This window comes from Chiloscyllium plagiosum, unplaced genomic scaffold (genome assembly GCF_037043375.1).
Source record: "Chiloscyllium plagiosum isolate Xiang-an unplaced genomic scaffold, Cpla_swu_hap1 HiC_scaffold_18, whole genome shotgun sequence".
Taxonomy (NCBI): Eukaryota; Metazoa; Chordata; class Chondrichthyes; order Orectolobiformes; family Hemiscylliidae; genus Chiloscyllium; species Chiloscyllium plagiosum.
Window position 1 is genome coordinate 74,822,300 of NW_028270156.1, and position 18,499 is coordinate 74,840,798.

Sequence of the window (18,499 nt, forward strand, 5' to 3'; positions counted from 1 at the left end):
TCTCTTTCTCTTCATTTTTCCCTCTGCCTCCTTCTGTCCTTTCAGCCTTTTTCTCCCTCTGTTTCCTTCCAATGTTTTTCTTGCTCTTTCCGTTCCTAAACACTCCCACCACATTCCTGTCCTCTGTTTTATTTCCTCACTCTCTTATCCTTTTTCCCGTGTTGTTTTTCCTCCTCCGTTCCATCTCCCTCTTATCCTCTGCCTGTGCTGCTGTTAATATTATTGAGGGTCAGCTTTCGACGCACAGCTCACTGCTGCTCATGGTGTCTGTCACCTGGCCACCCTGAGTTTTAAGCAGAGTCTGCTGGTCAGAAAGTGTTATTGAATCCCTACAGTGTGGAAACAGGCCCTTCGGCCCAACAAGTCCTCACCGACCCTCCGAAGAGTAACCCACCCAGACCCATTCCCCTACTGCTCTACATTTCCCCCTGACTAACGCAGCTAACCTACACATCCCTGAACACTACGGGCAATTTAGCACGGCCAATTCACCTAAACTGCACATCTTTGGGTTGTGGGAGGAAACTGGAGCACCCGGAGGAACCCCATGTCAATGTGGCCCAGTTCTTTCAATAGCTGCGATGGTATTGGAGAGTTTGTCCATTCTTTACATTATATGTCGGTGCAGTGGAATTGTTCGCTGATTTTAACAGGAATCGAGCTGTCTGTATATGAGTAGCTAGAACCTTTCATCTGTTGGTGATGCTTCTCTCGGTAGTGACACCTTTTTCCATCCAGCGCCTGTCTCGTGCCTCCCACCCCTCACCTCTGCTGCTTCATCCATCGATCGAGCTCACCCAGTCTCCACTGCTTCTGTTAAAGCTCGCCCACTAAAGTGGCAGAGGTAGGACGTCCTGATTGAGGGTTACAAAATCATAGGTAAGGTGTAGAGCAAGGGTCTTCTCCCCAGGGTGTGGGAGTTCAAACCTCGGCGGCTTATTTTTTAAGGTGGGAGGAGAAAGATTTACAAAGGCCGCAAGGGGCAATGATTTTTTTTTATATACAGTGTGGCTCGTGTGTAGAATGAGCTGCCAGAGGGAGTGGTGGATGCCGGTATGGTTACAGCATTCTAACGACATTTGGATAAGCACGCGCTCAGGAAAGGTTAGGAGGGATATTGCTAACCCCAGGCAGGTGGGACTAGTTTAATTGGGGAACAAGATCAGGCTGGACCAGTTCGACCCAAAGGTGTGTGATTCCATGATTTTTGGAATGCTCCTTCTGCAGTCTCTCATTTCCCGATTCTGTGACCAGGAAAGTGTGTCAAAATGAGCAGAGTGAGGGGAAAAATAAGAAATGCTCTCCTTTCGTGGCCTTCGGATGGCCATAGCTACTGGAGTCCAAGAAATGTTGTGGAATGCAGTCGCTATTGTGATGAGAAACACAAATTACTCAGCTGGTGTGTGGCAGCATCTGCAGGCAGAAATCCGGGTTAACGTTTCAGGCCCGGTGGCCTTTCCTCAGAACTTGCTTTTGGTTTGTTATTCACTCGTGAGATGTTGGGAAACAAAGCAGCAAACGTTGTAGTTGACTGTAAAGAGACCGGGGTGTGTTCACGGAGTGGGTAGATGGTAGTCAGTAGAAGGAAGCCTCTCGTGTCATCCCTCACTTTCATCCGAAGGGCTCGATTGCAGCCTCAGTTTCACACCACCTCCAGAGTGCGGCACTCCCACACGGTGCAGCACCCCCTCAGTACTGCATTGGAGTGGCAGCCTAGCTCATCTATCCAAGCTGGAGCCCAAAGCCACAGTCTTATCACTGAATCAACACCAGCGTTTTGGATACATGAGGAATTTGGGTCTTCTGAGTATTAGAGGAGGGGCAGAGAATTGGAATGAAAGGGAAATCACTTCAGCGTGAAGGAGAAGTGCCTGATGAGTTGAGACGTTCAGAAATATGCAGACAACAGTTTGACTGGATGTCGGTTTGCTCGCTGAGCTGGAAGGGTTGCTTTCAGATGTTTCGCCACCATACTAGGTAACGCCATCAGTAGGGTGACGAAACGTCTGGGAATGAACTTTCCAGCTCAGCGAGCAAACCTACATCCAGAACCTCAACCTGAGCTACAAATCTTCTCGCAACTCGCTAACAGTTTGACATTTGTACTCAGCAGCAACAGCAGCTCCCTTACTGGCCCTGAGGAATTCTGGGATCTCTGGTCATGTGGGGTTCCCCTTTAACCCCTGATGCCAGTTTGAAAGCTGGTGCCCAAGTGAAGGGGGTGGGCTGTGTGGTTGGCATGCTGACCAATTATTTCGCAGTAATATTTCCCAGCAGAGGGAGAAGCCTGCGTGTGGAAACGAATCTTAAATCAACAATGAAGCCTCATCGAAATGATTAATCAGTCACAGTATAGTGAGAAGGAGGGACATGGGACTAGGGCCAGGTGGATTCTCAAACCTGGGTTTCACCCAATGCACTCACTACAATCTTCCAAATCCAGGATCTGCTGCTGACGGAAAACCGTCTATTATTAATAGGGACTTCAAGAAAGCATCTAATGGCGTCCATCCGAAGAGGCTGTTGGAAGTTGAAGCTGGTGAAATGGAAGGTGAAGTATAGGTGAGGTGATGCCTAAGTGTCAGGGCACAGAGAGTCAACGAGAATGGGTAGATCCTCAATCAGATGTAGTTAGGTTTAAGGCAATTGTGTTGGCAACTACGCTGTAGGGCGGCGAACGACTTGTGTTAAAGGCACTCATTCACATCTCGGACAGAGACTGTCATAATCAGTGTAAATGGAAGTATATGCCACATTGACAGACTAAACTAATCAACTGTGACCAATGCCCTTCAACCACTGGATGTCAAAAAGATAGAGCTTATCAACTTAAGGAGGGATGGATTACAACGTGGAGATTGGAGGAGAGTTGTCGATTTGGAGAACGACAGAAAATAATTCAGGTTTATACTTGCTGGAAGGTTAAAGGGGTAAGGTTTGATTTTATAAATGGTTTTCAAGAGGCTAAGGTGATGAAGTGAACAGAGAAACTATTCCTGGAGATGGGGAGTTGAGGACTGGCTGGTGCAGTCAATTATTTGTGGCTAAAATTCAGAAAGCCCGCAGTGAGGAGTGGCTTGCAGGCTGGAGCTCTGTCCCACGTGATGCTCCGCCAATGGGGGAGAGATTCCAAACGATGGGAATGTTCAGACTGAGCCGAGTTGAGCTGAATGTCGGAGTAGGTCAGTGAGCTTGGAGGGTAATGACTGCTCAACACTTAGTGTAGATCAGGACGTGGGAAGCAGCTCTCGATGGAGAGTAATTAACGAGGGATAATTGAGCTTGACATAAATAATAACCATCACAGGATCATTGGGTTTGATTCAGAAAACTTCCAGATTTAATTGAGTTTGACACTGATGTCTAATCATCAGCTGCAAATGGGCCTGACACATTTAATCATCTTCAAACGATCATTGTAGTTTAAGCAGTTACTACGCCATTGACAACTCTGTTGTTTCTAGCCTTCTCATGTCTGTCTTGCCATCTCACGTCTTGGCATTGATGCCACCTTGAGTTAAAGTGCGAGAGTGTTTTTGATGAGCTGACAGAGAGGGTTGGTGAGGGTAATGCAGTTGATGTGAAGCAAATGGACTTTCATGTGGTAAAACAGCAAAGAGTTGCAAGCAGTGGTGGGAACCTGGCGATGGCGTGACAGGGACTCGCGGGGAATGGTTGTTTCTCACACTGGACAGTAGTTCCACAGAAATCAGCATGGAAATGACCAGGTTTCCTAATAAATGTAGACATGTTTCCAAGTGTAAGATCAAATGTTCAGAAAACCTTAGGACAGTACAGTATCCCATGTCACTGGGTGAATGCCCTGAAAGTCAAGCCCCACTATTACCATGAAAAAGTTGAGTTTTTTTAAGATGTACACAAATTTCCCCAGTTTACCTGTCTCTTCACCCCAGGCTGACAGGAAGCAAGCATAAGGTTGTTGTAATTAACTCTTTTTTTTTTAAAGTCAAAACTGTGTATAAATGCAGTAACTCCTGTGTTTATGTAGCAAGTCCACTGGCATTTCTAGTCAGTGGTGACTCCCAGGATGTTGTTAGTGTGGAATTCAGTGATGGTAACACCACTGAATGTCAAAGGGTGGTGGGTAGACTATTGGAGATGGTCATTGCCTTTGTGGCGTGAATGTTACTTGCCACTTGTTGGCCCAACCCTGGATATTGTCCAGATCTTGTTGCAATAGACAATAGGTGCAGGAGTAGGCCATTCTGCCCTTCGAGCCTGCACCACCATTCGATATGATCATAGTTGATCATCCTTAATCAGTATCCTGTTCCTGCCTTATCTCCATAACCCTTGATTCCACTATCCTTGAGAGCTCTATTCAACTCTTTCTTAAATGAATCCAGAGAGTGGGCCTCACTGCCCTCTGGGGCAGAGCATTCCACACAGCCACCACTCTCTGGGTAAAGAGGTTTCTCCTCATTTGAACACTGATTGATTGCTTCAGTATCTGAGGAGTTGCGAATGGTGCTGAACATTGTGCAATCATCGTCAAATATCCCCATTTCCAACCTTATGGTAGATGGAAGGTCAATGATGAAGCAGCTGAGGATGGTTGGGCCTAGGACACTCCCCTGAGGAACTCCTGCAGAGATGTCCTGGAGCTGAGATGACTGACATCCAACAGCTCTGACCACCTTCCTATTTGTCAGGTAATACTCTAACCCCCTAATACCCATTGATTCCAGTTTTGCTCGGGCTCCTTGATACCACACCCGGGCGAACGCAGCCTTGATCTCAAGGGCTGTCACTCTCACCTCACCCTCTGGGATTCAGTTCTTTTGTCCACGTTTGAACCAAGGCTGTACTGAGGTCAGGAGCTGAGTGGCCCTGGCGGAACCCAAACCAGGCATCACTGAGCAGGTTATCACTGAGCAGATGCTGTGTGATAGCACTGTTGATGACACCGTCCATCGCTTTCCTAATGATGGAGAGTTGACTGATGGGACAGTGTTTAGCCAGGTTGGATTTGTCCTGCTGCTTATGTACAGGACATAACTGGGCAATTATCCGCATTGTCGGGTAGATACCTGGAACTGGACTGGAACAGCTTGGCTCGGGGAGTGGCGTGTTCTGGAGCACAAGTCTTCAGGACTATTGTTAAAATAGGGAAGGGCACCATTATTTTCCCTGAACCCTGTGCACTTGGCAGTTCTGGCTGAGGGTAGTAGGTCCAAACAATTGATTCTTATCGGTTGCACTAGTGTGTGGTGCTCTGCTTTCATGAGGAATGGGATGGGAGTGGGACTGTGTTTGTGGTGCCTCATAGTTGCCCAGTATGGATCTGAAACAGTCCACGTTAGCTCAGTGATCATGTCAAACAGCTGGACAGATGATCTCCTCGACGTGAGGCCTGGACTGTACCTGAAAAGGTGCAGAAAATCATCGAAACAGCCGACAAGGCGAGGGTAATGTTGAATGCAACAAAACCCAAGCCTCCAAAAAGCACGAGTGAGCCCAGACTTGGTACTACACCCATATGTGAGATGTCCTGGTCTGAGCTGGGGTGCAGGGTAGGTACGTGGACAGCAATAAGGGTTAAATTGTAAGGTACAATCGTGCAAACTACAGTTGCCCGGAAGTTGAAAAGTTTAAGGAGTGATCTGATTAAATGTTTTCAAGACATTGAGAGAGAGAGAGACAGATGGAATAGATAGGTACGTGTCTGTGCAAACTGGGTGATGGAACTAGGTCACTGATCATTCGCACTTTAACAGAATGGTAGCTCACAGCAGGGAGGGTGTCTCTCCTCATCCTGTTCCTTTACGCTTAAAGTTTCTGTTTCACCACAAGGGCTGGACAGTGTTTACCCTGATCGACATTGTCATGGGCATATTCACCCAGGACAGGTCGAGATGAGGTCAAGTATGGTTTTTGCCTGTTGGTGGTTCCCTCACTGCCTCCCACAGGCCTGGTCTAGCAGCTATGTCCTTTAGCACCTGACCAGCCCGATCAGCAGTACTGCAGTTCAGCCAGGCTTGTTGGTGGACGTTGAAATCCCCCACCCAAAGTACATTTTGTGCCCTCGTGCTTCCTTTTAAGTGTTATTCAATATGGAGGTATACCGATGCATCAGCTGAGGGAGGATGGGATGGGGTAAACAGCACGAGGTTTCCTTCCCCTTGTTTAACCATGAGACTCCAGAGGGAGTATTGATATATTGTTGGGGAGATTCCCATTGGGCTGTGTTACACGGTGCTCCCCTCTCTCCGTCTCTGTGAGACGCCTCTCCCAGGTTCAATCCAAGTTCCCGGATATGAAGCAGGAGGGTTTTACAGGGTGGACTGGCCAGGGATTGCCTTTTGTTGTACTTTGGTGTCTGGCTCAATGTCAGAAGGTCTATCCAATTAGACTTCTCATTGACTTCCTCACTGCAGTGATACAGCTGCCAGGCCACGTCAGAGGGTGGTTGAGCGTCAGGAATACATTTAGGAATCGTTGAGTGATAATGAGCCCTTGACACAGATGGAGGTTGAATATTATTAGTTACCTCTCCCTGCGTCTGAAGCTGACCATTCGTCACCACGGTCTGTTTGACACTCGGAGAAGTTTCAGACCAGTAAGCGCCACGTTGTCAAGGTGAACTCTTTCCACCTCAATGACCTTGACCATTTCTGGCTGTGCCTCAGCTCCATCTGCTGCTGGAACCCTCCTTCATGTCACTTCAAATCTTTACTCCCACACTCTCCCCTTCCTGCCATCGTAAACTTGAATATATCCCACGCCTTACTGTCCATCACTAAGCTGCCTTCACCCGTTGCCCTTCTGACCCACATTGGCACACGTTCTCAATGATCAAATTGCCATCCATGGTTTCGAAACCCTCCCGATCACCTGGAGACTCTCCCCAAAACCTTCTGGGACCTTTCTGTGCTGCTCTGATCCCGTCATCTTATGCATGCCCTCGGTTTGAAGAATTCCTTCATTGGCTGTGGCTTTAGCCCAAAACACTCCCTCCCTCTGCCTTTCAATGCATCTCTCCCCCAGTAAAATCTTGGAACAATCCTTCTAAATCTCAGTATTGAAAATGATTGGCAGTGTTCCCGTGAATTATCTTTGGAGTGTTTAAGGGCACCGTGCAAATGTGACGTTTCTGATTTGATAATTGGGCTTGTTGGAGATAGTAATTATTGAGGGAGAACTGGGAACTTGTCAGATAGATGATTCAGATAGCTGCAGAACTTGTCAAGATCAGACCGGAGCTATTTCACCGCTGAACGGGAATTGTTCGCAACAAAGCAGCATTGAGATGGTGTGTGGGTGTGGAGTCCTGGTGAAAATATTGAAATGATCAGTGGGATTGAATGGCACAGTAATCGCTCCGTAGGGAAATGTTCCTGCTTGCTGGATTCTGTGGCGGTTAGAACTAAACCTAATAAAGATTGTGGAACTGGAGAGTCATGCTGTCGAGTCCAGCCATTCCCCACTATCTCTGTAGCTCGAGGTGTGTGTTCTTACTGGAGTTTGAAATGGTGTATGGGGAGAAAGTGAGGTCTGCAGATGCTGGAGATCAGAGCTGAAAAATGTGTTGCTGGAAAAGCGCAGCAGGTCAGGCAGCATCCAAGGAGCAGGAGAATCGACGTTTTGGGCGTAAGCCCTTCTTCAGGAATGAGGAGGGTGTGCACATTCCTGAAGAAGGGCTTATGCCCGAAACGTCGATTCTCCTTCTCCTTTGATGCTGCCTGACCTGCTGCGCTTTTCCAGCAACACGTTTTCAGTTGAAATGGTGTATGCTGGGCCCCAGCATGTTGGAAGCAAAAGGTCCCAGTCATGACACACTCTGACTGGAGAGGGCACTTTCTGACTGCCCACTACATCTTTTGTCGGTGTCCCGTAACCCTTCTCACATCAACTGATGGCGGCCACTGTTTTTCTGAACGGAATGCAGACTGTAGGAATCTTGTCCGTCCTATCAAAGTCCGGTTTTTCCTCTGACTCCGGTGCAATAAGGTGGGTAATCACAGCTTGCAAACTAGCACCGGAGCCCCTTCCCTGGTCAATCAGCTTCTCCAACTTGGCCAATAGGTGCTCTGAGCTGGGCTGGATGGTACTTAACCAGAGCTCTCGGCAACTCCAACATGACCACCCTGCTGTTGTCCTTCGTCCCTCGACTTATGAAGCCAGAGGCCTCCAGCTCCACTGACCATAGTCATGCGGCATGGAAGCAGGCCCTTCAGCCCAACTCGTCCATGTCGACCAGCTTTCCTGAACTAAACTTTGTCCCATTTGCCTGCATTTGGCCCATATATCTCTAAACCTATCCAAATGTTGTAATTGTACCTTTCCTCTGGCAGCTCATTCCATACACATACCACCCTCTCTGTGAAAACGTTGCCCCTTAGGTCCCTTTTAAATCTCTCCCCTCTCACCCTAAACCCTCTAGTTTTGGACTCCCCCACCCCAGGGAAAAGACCTTGGCTATTTACCCTATTTCTGTCTCTTGTGATTTTATAAATGTCTATAAAGTCGCCTCTTAGCTTCTGACGCTCCAGGGAAAATAGCCCTTAGCTAGCCAGCCTCTCCTCATAACTCAAACCTGCCGGTCCCAGCAGCATGATTATAAGGGACTTGTAAAATGTTTCTGCGATCATGTTTACATGGTGTAGCTGTGAAATTGTCTTCCCTAGTGCCTTCTTTTTCATTCCAGCATCCCCATTCCCTGGCTGCTTAGGTCTCAGTAGGATTGTGCACCTACCAATTGGTTTATTACTCTCCTGTGGGCTTGACTTTGTCAGTGGGCAATGCCACCATGAGCAACAGCAACATCTACACACAGTGTCTCAGCGTCTACACTGATGGCACCTGACCTTGGCAACTCATCTCTTATTGACACACACCAGGAAGCAGTTTACAATGTTGCTAGAAACAACGAGCAGTTCACCTGAAACAAGCATTAGGATTGGCTGCTTTGAGTTTTTAGAATTCGCGCAGGAAAACTCGTGCGTTTTTAATCTATACCTCAGACTGACAAATCTATTTGCACCCGTATAATTTATTAAATGCTCATTCCAACCTGTGAAGGCCCGTGTAGATGCTTGTGTGAAGAGAGTTATGTTGTGAGTGTAACTGCACATGTACAGGGTAGCCATTTTGAATGGTGGTGACCTTTCACCTGCACACACTTGATATTCCCTCTCTGTGTCACTCCCTTCACGGCCTGCATTTGTCCAGGTCTTCGGTCAAAAGATGTGTCTGAGATGGAGAAAGAGGCATCTGGACAGTTAAAGGACATTTATCGACAATTTGGTGTGAATAGAAGAATTAGGCAAGAAACAAGCCAGAAGTTAAAACTAAACAGAAACAAAATCATGTAATAACTAAGTGTGGTCTGAGCCAAAAGCAATGTAAAGCCTTTTTAGCAACCTTATAAATAGGTGCATTGGTTCATCGAGCAAGCGTATGTTGACAGAGGACACATTGAAGGACGATAATGGCTACCCTGATTAGATCAGTCCTCATTGTGTGCTATTAAAGGTCAGGGAGAGGCCTGAGGCCTTCACTTTGACAAGTGCCTATTTCCTTCAGGTGACCCTGAAGGTGCCTCATCAGACACAATGACAGGTGAAGCTGGCTGTTCCACACAGTCACAAGGCAGTAACAATATGAGGAGTGTTCATCCCTAACAGGATGCTGTTGTCAAAATACTGAGTCCATCAGACAAATGAGTAATGTGGTCCAAGGGTTTCAGTGCCGGTGTGGTGTCAGGTGTATTGATGCTTATGTCCAAAAGACCAGGGGCTATTTGTAACAGGCAACTGGAACCAACCAGCTTGTACTTTTAAAATACTCAACACTGTGTGACCAGTGGAGTGCCACAAGGATCGGTGCTGGGCCCTCTACTTTTTGTCATTTACGTAAATGATTTGGATGCGAGCATAAGAGGTACAAGTAGTAAGTTTGCAGACGACACCAAAATTGGAGGTGTAGTGGACAGCGAAGAGAGTTACCTCAGATTACAACAGGATCTGGACCAGATGGGCCAATGGGCTGAGAAGTGGCAGATGGAGTTTAATTCAGATATGCGAGGTGCTGCATTTTAGGAAAGCAAATCTTAGCAGGACTTATACACTTAATGGTAAGGTCCGAGGGAGTGTTGCTGAACAAAGAGACCTTGGAGTGCAGGTTCCTAGCTCCTTGAAAGTGGAGTCGCAGGTAGACAGGATAATGAGGAAGGCGTTTGGTATGCTTTCCTTTATTGGTCAGAGTATTGAGTACAGGAGTTGGGAGGTCATGTTGCAGCTGTACAGGACATTGGTTAGGCCACTGTTGGAATATTGCATGCAATTCTGGTCTCCTTCCTATCGGAAAGATGTTGTGAAACTTGAATGGGTTCAGAAAAGATTTACAAGGATGCTGCCAGGGTTGGAGGATTTGAGCTACAGGGAGAGGCTGAACAGGCTGGGGCTGTTTTCCCTGGAGCGTTCGAGGCTGAGGGGTGACCTTATAGAGGTTTACAAAATTATGAGGGGCATGGATAGGATAAATAGGCAAAGTCTTCCCCTGGGATCGGAGAGTCCAGAACTAGAGGGTATGGGTTTAGGGTGAGAGGGGAAAGATATAAAAGAGACCTGAGGGGCAACCTTTTCACCCAGAGGGTGGTGCGTGTGTGGAATGAGCTGCCAGAGGAAGTGGTGGAGGCTGGTACAATTGCAACATTTAAGAGGCATTTGGATGGGTATATGAATAGGAAGGGTTTGGAGGGATATGGGCCAGGTGCTGGCTGGTGGGACTAGATTGGGTTGGGATATCTGCTCGGCATGGATGGGTTGGACCGAAGGGTCTGTTTCCATGCTGTACATCTCTATGACTCGATGTGATTCCATGCTTGGACACCATTTGTTAAACAAATTCGAGGTGTGTGAAGAGTTGTACTAACAACCTATGACAAATTATCAATTGACCTCACAGTGTGGTGCACTCCTCTGCACTGGAGGTAAGTTGTATTAAGGCACAGAAACCTGTTCTTTGTCATCAGAAAAAAAAAATGCACACACACTGAGCCTCTTAACTCAACAAAATAGATGGTGGCCATTTGCCTGGTTCATTTCTCAAGCCAATCAAAGTCAGCCTGCCTTGTCTCAATCAAAAATAAAAGCAAAGCTTGGCAGTTCGCTGTCAGTCGTCATTAACCGGTGCATGACATGCCTTTACCAATCAAAGTCCACTTGCCAACCAATCAGCACTTTCCTCTCACACAGTAAAAGTATGGTCTTCTCTTTGCTTAGCTGTTTCTTGAGATTTGTCCTGATGAGTTTATTATGAAAACTTCAAAAATATGTCCATTGCAGTAATATTTAAGTTCTGTTTGAGCACATGACTGTTTGTAACATTAATTTCCATAACGTGCTGTCAATTGAACATTAATCTCTAATAGTTGCAGTGATAATTGAGAATGAGTCAGGCAGTCATGAAATGCACTTGGAGCTGTCTCCATATATGGTGATACTGACAAGTGAAGGAAATAACTGGGAGTGAGTAGGAGAATGACCATTGTGTCAGTACGTGTTAATTGACCTGGACAGCGTTCTGTCTATATAAGGCGACATTCTTTATGTCTTCATCAATAATCTGGTCGTCATGACGATAAATGCGACCAGTACTCAGTGACCTATCCACCATAATCAATGGTTTTGAATTCAATGGTGATCAGTTCTCAGTCTGACAATAATCTGCAAGCAATGAAGAGGAATTAATAATGTTAAAGACAAGAAGTGGAATAATGCAGTGTGATAACTGCACTTGTACAGGAGGCTGGAGGCTGGAGATCAAACATATGGAGATGATTTAGTCAGTTAACACTCAGTGATTACATATTAATGCCATCTTCCTTTGGTGTGAAGTTGGCACTAGCCCAGAGCTTGCTGTAACTGATGGCATGATATTGATAACTGGATAGAAACTGCATTCACAGTGATGCTGAGTAGCAGTAGGTCTGATTTTTCAGTTTATTGTACAGTCCTTTCACCTTGAATATATCTCTGTTGTGAGACCAACCACCCTCTATCCTTGGCAGCAGCTGGTCAGTCTCTACCCACCTCTGGGTCATTCATCGCTCCCCCTACCCCACGTTGTGCACATTTCCTACCAGCTGCCCGTTTCGATTCCCATCTGTTGTTGCTACACTCTTCACTGCAATCACACAGCTCCCTCTATTCACTGGAAACCAAAGGCAATAACAGTCTTTCAGATAGTATCCTCTCCAAACTGTCCCCTACCCTCCACAAAACTCTCCCACTGTCCCACACAGACTCAGCTACACACCTCTATCGCCTGACACCCCCTTCCCCCATCCTCACAGCTCCCTGTGAGCATCCACATCCAGGCCAGTGCCCCTTTACTGTTATCATCAAAACTCAACAATCAAGCAGCTCCAGTTCCTGTGGTCACGTTACTGTGTGTGTACCACTGAGTTACTGTGTGTACACTCAGGTTACTCTGTGTCTGTGTGTGTACCGCTGTACACTGCCAGGTTACAGTGTGAATGTCCTCTCAGGCTACTGGTAGTGCACTGTCAGGCTACTGTGTGTGTGTACACTCAGGTTACTGTGTGTGTGTATGGTCAGGTTACTGTATGTGTGTACACTCAGGTTACTGTGTGTGCATAAGCTCAGGTTACTGTGTGTGTGTACGCTCAGGTTACTGTGTGTGTGTACGCTCAGGTTACTGTGTGTGCATAAGCTCAGGTTACTGTGTGTGTGTATACAGTCAGGTTACTGTATGTGTGTACACTCAGGTTACTGAGTGTGTGTACGCTCAGGTTACTGTGTGTGTGTACGCTCAGGTTACTGTGTGTGTGTACGCTCAGGTTACTGAGTGTGTGTACGCTCAGGTTACTGTGTGTGTGTACGCTCAGGTTACTGAGTGTGTGTACGCTCAGGTTACTGTGTGTGTGTACACCCAGGTTGCTGTGTGTGTGTACGCTCAGGTTACTGTGTGTGTGTGTGTACGGTCAGGTTACTGTGTGTGTGTGTGTACGGTCAGGTTACTGTGTGTGTGTACGGTCAGGTTACTGTGTGTGTGTACGCTCAGGTTACTGTGTGTGTATGCTCTGGTTACTGTGTGTGTACACTCACGTTACTGTGTGTGTGTACACTCAGGTTACTGTGTGTGTGTACACTCAGGTTACTGAGTGTGTGTACGCTCAGGTTACTGTGTGTGTGTACGCTCAGGTTACTGTGTGTGTGTACGCTCAGGTTACTGAGTGTGTGTACGCTCAGGTTACTGAGTGTGTGTACGCTCAGGTTACTGTGTGTGTGTACACCCAGGTTGCTGTGTGTGTGTACGCTCAGGTTACTGTGTGTGTGTGTGTACGCTCAGGTTACTGTGTGTGTGTGTACGGTCAGGTTACTGTGTGTGTGTACGCTCAGGTTACTGTGTGTGTGTGTGTACGCTCAGGTTACTGTGTGTGTGTGTACGGTCAGGTTACTGTGTGTGTATGCTCTGGTTACTGTGTGTGTACACTCACGTTACTGTGTGTGTGTACACTCAGGTTACTGTGTGTGTGTACGTTCAGTTTACTGTGTGTGTACACGCTCAGGTTATTGTGTGTGTGTACACGCTCAGGTTATTGTGTGTGTGTACACTCAGGTTTTAGTGTGTGTGTATGGTCAGGTTACTGTGTGTGTGTACGGTAAGGTTGCTGCGTGTGTGTACGCTCAGGTTACTGTGTTTGAGTGCACTCAGGTTGCTGTATGTGTGTACGGTCAGGGTACTGTCTGTGTTTATGGGCAGTTTACTGTGTGTGTGTACGGTCAGGTTACTGTGAGTGTGTACGGTCAGGTTATTGTGTGTGTATACGCTCAGGTTACTGTGTGTGTGTACGCTCAGGTTACTGTGTGTGTGTACGCTCAGGTTACTGTGTGTGCACACTCAGGTTACTGTGTGTGTATATGCTCAGGTTACTGTGTGTACGCTCAGTTTACTGTGTTTGTGTACGCTCAGGTTACTGTGTGTGTGTACGCTGGGGATACTGTGTGTTTGTATGCTCAGGTTACTGTGTGTGTAAATGCTCAAGTTACTGTGTGTACGCTCAGGTTACTGTGTGTATGTACGCTCAGGTTACTGTGTGTATGTACGCTCAGGTTACTGTGTGCGTGTATGCTCAGGTTACTGTGTGTGTACACTCAGGTTTCTGTGTGTGTACACTCAGATTATTTTGTTTGAGTGCGCTCAGGTTATTGTGTGTGTACGCTCAGGTTACTGTGTGTGTGTGTACGCTCAGATTACTGTTTGTATACGCTCAGGTTACTGTGTGTGTACACTCAGGTTACTGTTTGTAAATGCTCAGTTTATTGTGTGTGTACGCTCAGGTTACTGTGTGTGTGTACGCTCAGGTTACTGTGTGTGTGTACGCTCAGGTTACTGTGTATGTGTACACTCAGGTTACTGTGTGTGTGTATGCTCAGGTTACTGTGTGTGTGTACGGTCAGGTTACTGTGTGTGTGTACACTCAGGTTACTGTGTGTGTGTACACTCAGGTTACTGTGTATGTGTACACTCAGGTTACTGTGTGTGTGTACGCTCAGGTTACTGTGTGTGTGTACGCTCAGGTTACTGTGTGTGTGTACGCTCAGGTTACTGTGTGTGCACACTCAGGTTACTGTGTGTGTATATGCTCAGGTTACTGTGTGTGTGTACGCTCAGTTTACTGTGTTTGTGTACGCTGAGGATACTGTGTGTTTGTATGCTCAGGTTACTGTGTGTGTATAAGCTCAGGTTAGTGTGTGTATGTACGCTCAGGTTACTGTGTGTGTGTACGCTCAGTTTGCTGAGTGGGTGTGTACGCTCAGGTTACTGTTTGTGTGTACGCTCAGGTTACTGTGTGTGTGTACGCTCAGGATACTGTGTGTGTGTACGCTCACGTTACTGTGTGTGTATACGCTCAGGTTACTGTGTGTGTATATGCTCAGTTTACTGTGTGTGTGCACTCAGGTTACTGTGTGTGTGTACGCTCAGGTAACTGTGTGTGTACACTCAGGTTGCTGTGTGTGTATATGCTCAGGTTACTGTGTGTGTGTACGCTCAGTTTACTGTGTTTGTGTACGCTCAGGTTACTGTGTGTGTGTATGCTCAGTTTAATGTGTTTGTGTACGCTCAGGTTACGGTGTGTGTATATGCTCAGGTTACTGTGTGCGTGTGTGCTCAGGTTACTGTGTGTGTACACTCAGGTTACTGTGTGTGTGTTCGCTCAGGTTACTGTGTGTGTGTTCGCTCAGGTTACTGTGTGTACGCTCAGGTTACAGTGTGAATGTACGCTCAGGTTACTGTGTGTGTGTATCCTCAGGTTACTGTGTGTGTATATGCTCAGGTTACTGTGTGTACGCTCAGGTTACTGTGTGTGTGTACGCTCAGGTTACTGTGTGTGTACGCTCAGTTTATTGTGTGTGTGTACGCTCAGGATACTGTGTGTGTGTACGGTCAGGTTACTGTGTGTGTGTACGCTCAGGTTACTGTGTGTGTATGCTGAGGTCACTGTGTGTGTACTCTCAGGTTACTGTGTGTGTGTACGCTCAGGTTACTGTGTGTGTACACTCATGTTACTGTGTGGGTGTACAGTCAGGTTACTGCGTGTGTGTACGCTCAGGATACTGTGTGTGTGTACACTCAGGTTACTGTGCGTGTATATGCTCAGTTTACTGTGTATGTGTACGCTCAGGTTACTATGTGTGTGTATGCTCAGGTTACTGTGTGTGTATATGCTCAGGTTACTGTGTGTACGCCCCGGTTACTGTGTGAATGTACGCTCAGGTTACTGTGTGTGTGCACGCTCAAGTTACTGGGTGTGTGCGCTCACGTTACTGTGTGGGTGTACACTCACGATACTGTGTGGGTGTACACTCAGGTTTCTGCGTGTGTGTACGCTCAGGTTGCTGTGTGTGTACACTCAGGTTTTAGTGTGTGTGTACGCTCAGTTTACTGTGTGTGTACGCTCAGGTTACTGTGTGTATGTGTGTACGCTCAGGTTAGTGTGTGTGTGTACGCTCAGGTAATTGTGTGTGAGTACGCTCAGGTTACTGTGTGTGTGTACGGTCAAGTTACTGCGTGTGTGTACGCTCAGGTTACTGTGTGTGTGTATGCTCACGTTACTGTTTGTGTATATGCTCAGGTTACTGTGTGTGTGCACGCTCAGGTTACTGTGTGTGAGTACGCTAAGGTTCCTGTGTGTGTGTGTGTACGCTCAGGTTACTGTGTGTGTGCGCGGTCAGGTTATTGTGTGTGTGTACGCTCAGGTTACTGTGTGTGTAAAAGCTCAGGTTAGTGTGTGTATGTACAGTCAGGTTACTGTGTGTGTGTACGCTCAGGTTACTGTTTGTGTGTACGCTCAGGTTACTGTGTGTGTGTACGCTCACGTTACTGTGTGTGTGTACACTCAGGTTACTGTGTGTGTGTACGGTCAGGTTACTGTGTGTGTATACGCTCAGGTTACTGTGTGTGTTTATGCTCAGTTTACTGTGTGTGTACACTCAGGTTACTGTGTGTGTGTACGCTCAGGTTACTGTGTGTGTACACTCAGGTTGCTGTGTGTGTATATGCTCAGATTACTGTGTGTATGCTCAGGTTATTGTGTGTGTGTACGCTCAGTTTACTGTGTTTTTGTACGCTCAGGTTACTGTGTGTGTGTACGCTCAGGTTATTATGTGCGTGTACGCTCAGGTTACTGTGTGTGTACGCTCAGGTTACTGTGTGTGTGTACGCTCAGGTTATTATGTGTGTGTACGCTCAGGTTACTGTGTGTGTATGCTCAGGTTACTTTGTGTGTGAACGCTCAGCTTATTGTGTGTGTACACTTAGGTTACTGTGTGTGTACACTCAGGTTACTGTGTGTGTATACCCTCAGGTTACTGTGTGTGTGCGCTCAAGTTACTGTGTGTGTGTCCGCTCAGGTTACTGTGTGTATACGGTCAAGGTTATTGTGTGTGTGTACGCTCAGGTTACTGTGTGTGTACGCTCAGGTTACTGTGTGTGTGTACGCTCAGGTTACTGTGTGTGTGTACGCTCAGGTTACTGTGTGTGTGTGCGCTCAGGTTACTGTGTGTGTGTACGCTCAGGTTACTGTGTGTGTGTATGCTCAGGTTACTGTGTGTCTACTCTCAGGTTACTGTGTGTGTTTACGCTCAGGTTACTGTGTGTGTATGCTCAGGTTACTGTGTGTGTGTACGCTCAGGTTACTATGTGTGTGTACGCTCAGGTTACTGTGTGTGTACACTCAGGTTACTGTGTGTGTATATGCTCAGGTTACTGTGTGTACGCTCAGTTTACTGTATTTGTGTACACTCAGGTTACTGTGTGTGTGTATGCTCAGGTTACTGTGTGTGTATATGCTCAGGTTACTGTGTGTACGCCCAGGTTACTGTGTGAATGTTCGCTCAGGTTACTGTGTGTGTGCACGCTCAAGTTACTGGGTGTGTACGCTCACGTTACTGTGTGGGTGTACACTCACATTACTGTGTGGGAGTACACTCAGGTTTCTGCGTGTGTGTACGCTCAGGTTACTGTGTGTGTGTACACTCAGGTTTTAGTGTGTGTGTACGCTCGGTTTACTGTGTGTGTACGCTCAGGTTACTGTGTGTTTGTGTACGGTCAGGTTAGTGTGTGTGTGTACGGTCAGGTTACTGTGTGTGTGTACGGTCAGGTTACTGTGTGTGTGTACGCTCAGGTTACTGTGTGTGTGCGCGGTCAGGTTATTGTGTGTGTGTAAGCTCAGGTTACTGTGTGTATGTACGCTCAGGTTACTGTGTGTGTGTAAGCTCAGGTTAGTGTGTGTATGTACGCTCAGGTTACTGTGTGTGTGTACGCTCAGGTTAGTGTGTGTGTGTACGGTCAGATTACTATGTGTGTGTGTACGCTCAGGTTGCTGAGTGGGTGTGTACGCTCAGGTTACTGTGTGTGTGTACGGTCAGGTTACTGTGTGTGTGTACACTCAGGTTACTGTGTGTGTGTACGCTGAGGTTATTATGTGTGTGTATATGCTCAGTTTACTGTGTGTGTACACTCAGGTTACTGTGTGTGTGTACGCTCAGGTTACTGTGTGTGTACACTCAGGTTGCTGTGTGTGTATATGCTCAGGTTACTGTGTGTATGCTCAGGTTACTGTGTGTGTACGCTCAGTTTCCTGTATTTGTGTACGCTCAGGTTACTGTGTGTGTGTACGCTCAGGTTACTGTGTGTGTAGGCTCAGGTTACTGTGTGTGTGTACGCAGAGGTTATCGTGTGTGTGTACACTCAGGTTACTGTGTGTCTGTACGGTCAGATTACTGTTTGTATACGCTCAGGTTACTGTGTGTGTGTACACTCAGGTGACTGTTTGTAAACGCTCAGTTTATTGTGTGTGTACGCTCAGGTGACTGTGTGTGTATGCTCAGGTTATTGTGTGTGTGTACACTCAGGATACTGTGTGTGTGTACGCTCAGGTTACTGTGTGTGAGTACGCTCAGGTTACTGTGTGTGTGTACTCTCAGGTTACTGTGTGTGTGTACGC

The 18,499-nt window shown here is 46.9% G+C and overlaps 1 protein-coding gene across 3 annotated transcripts in view; it reads left to right on the forward strand.

The window, feature by feature from the left end:
* Nucleotides 1-18,499, forward strand: part of LOC122546628 (complement C1q tumor necrosis factor-related protein 4-like) — a 124,265-nt gene that overhangs the window by 811 nt on the left and 104,955 nt on the right. Inside the window, exon 1 of one of the 3 annotated variants that reach the window (XM_087996802.1) lies at nt 825-844. The exons of 1 other annotated variant lie outside the window; for it this stretch is intronic. The gene's annotated coding sequence lies outside the window, so the exon portion shown is untranslated. Of the gene's footprint in view, nt 1-824; nt 845-2,910; nt 2,931-18,499 lie in introns of those variants that run through there. One more of the 3 variants, XM_087996801.1, reaches the window with a different exon arrangement.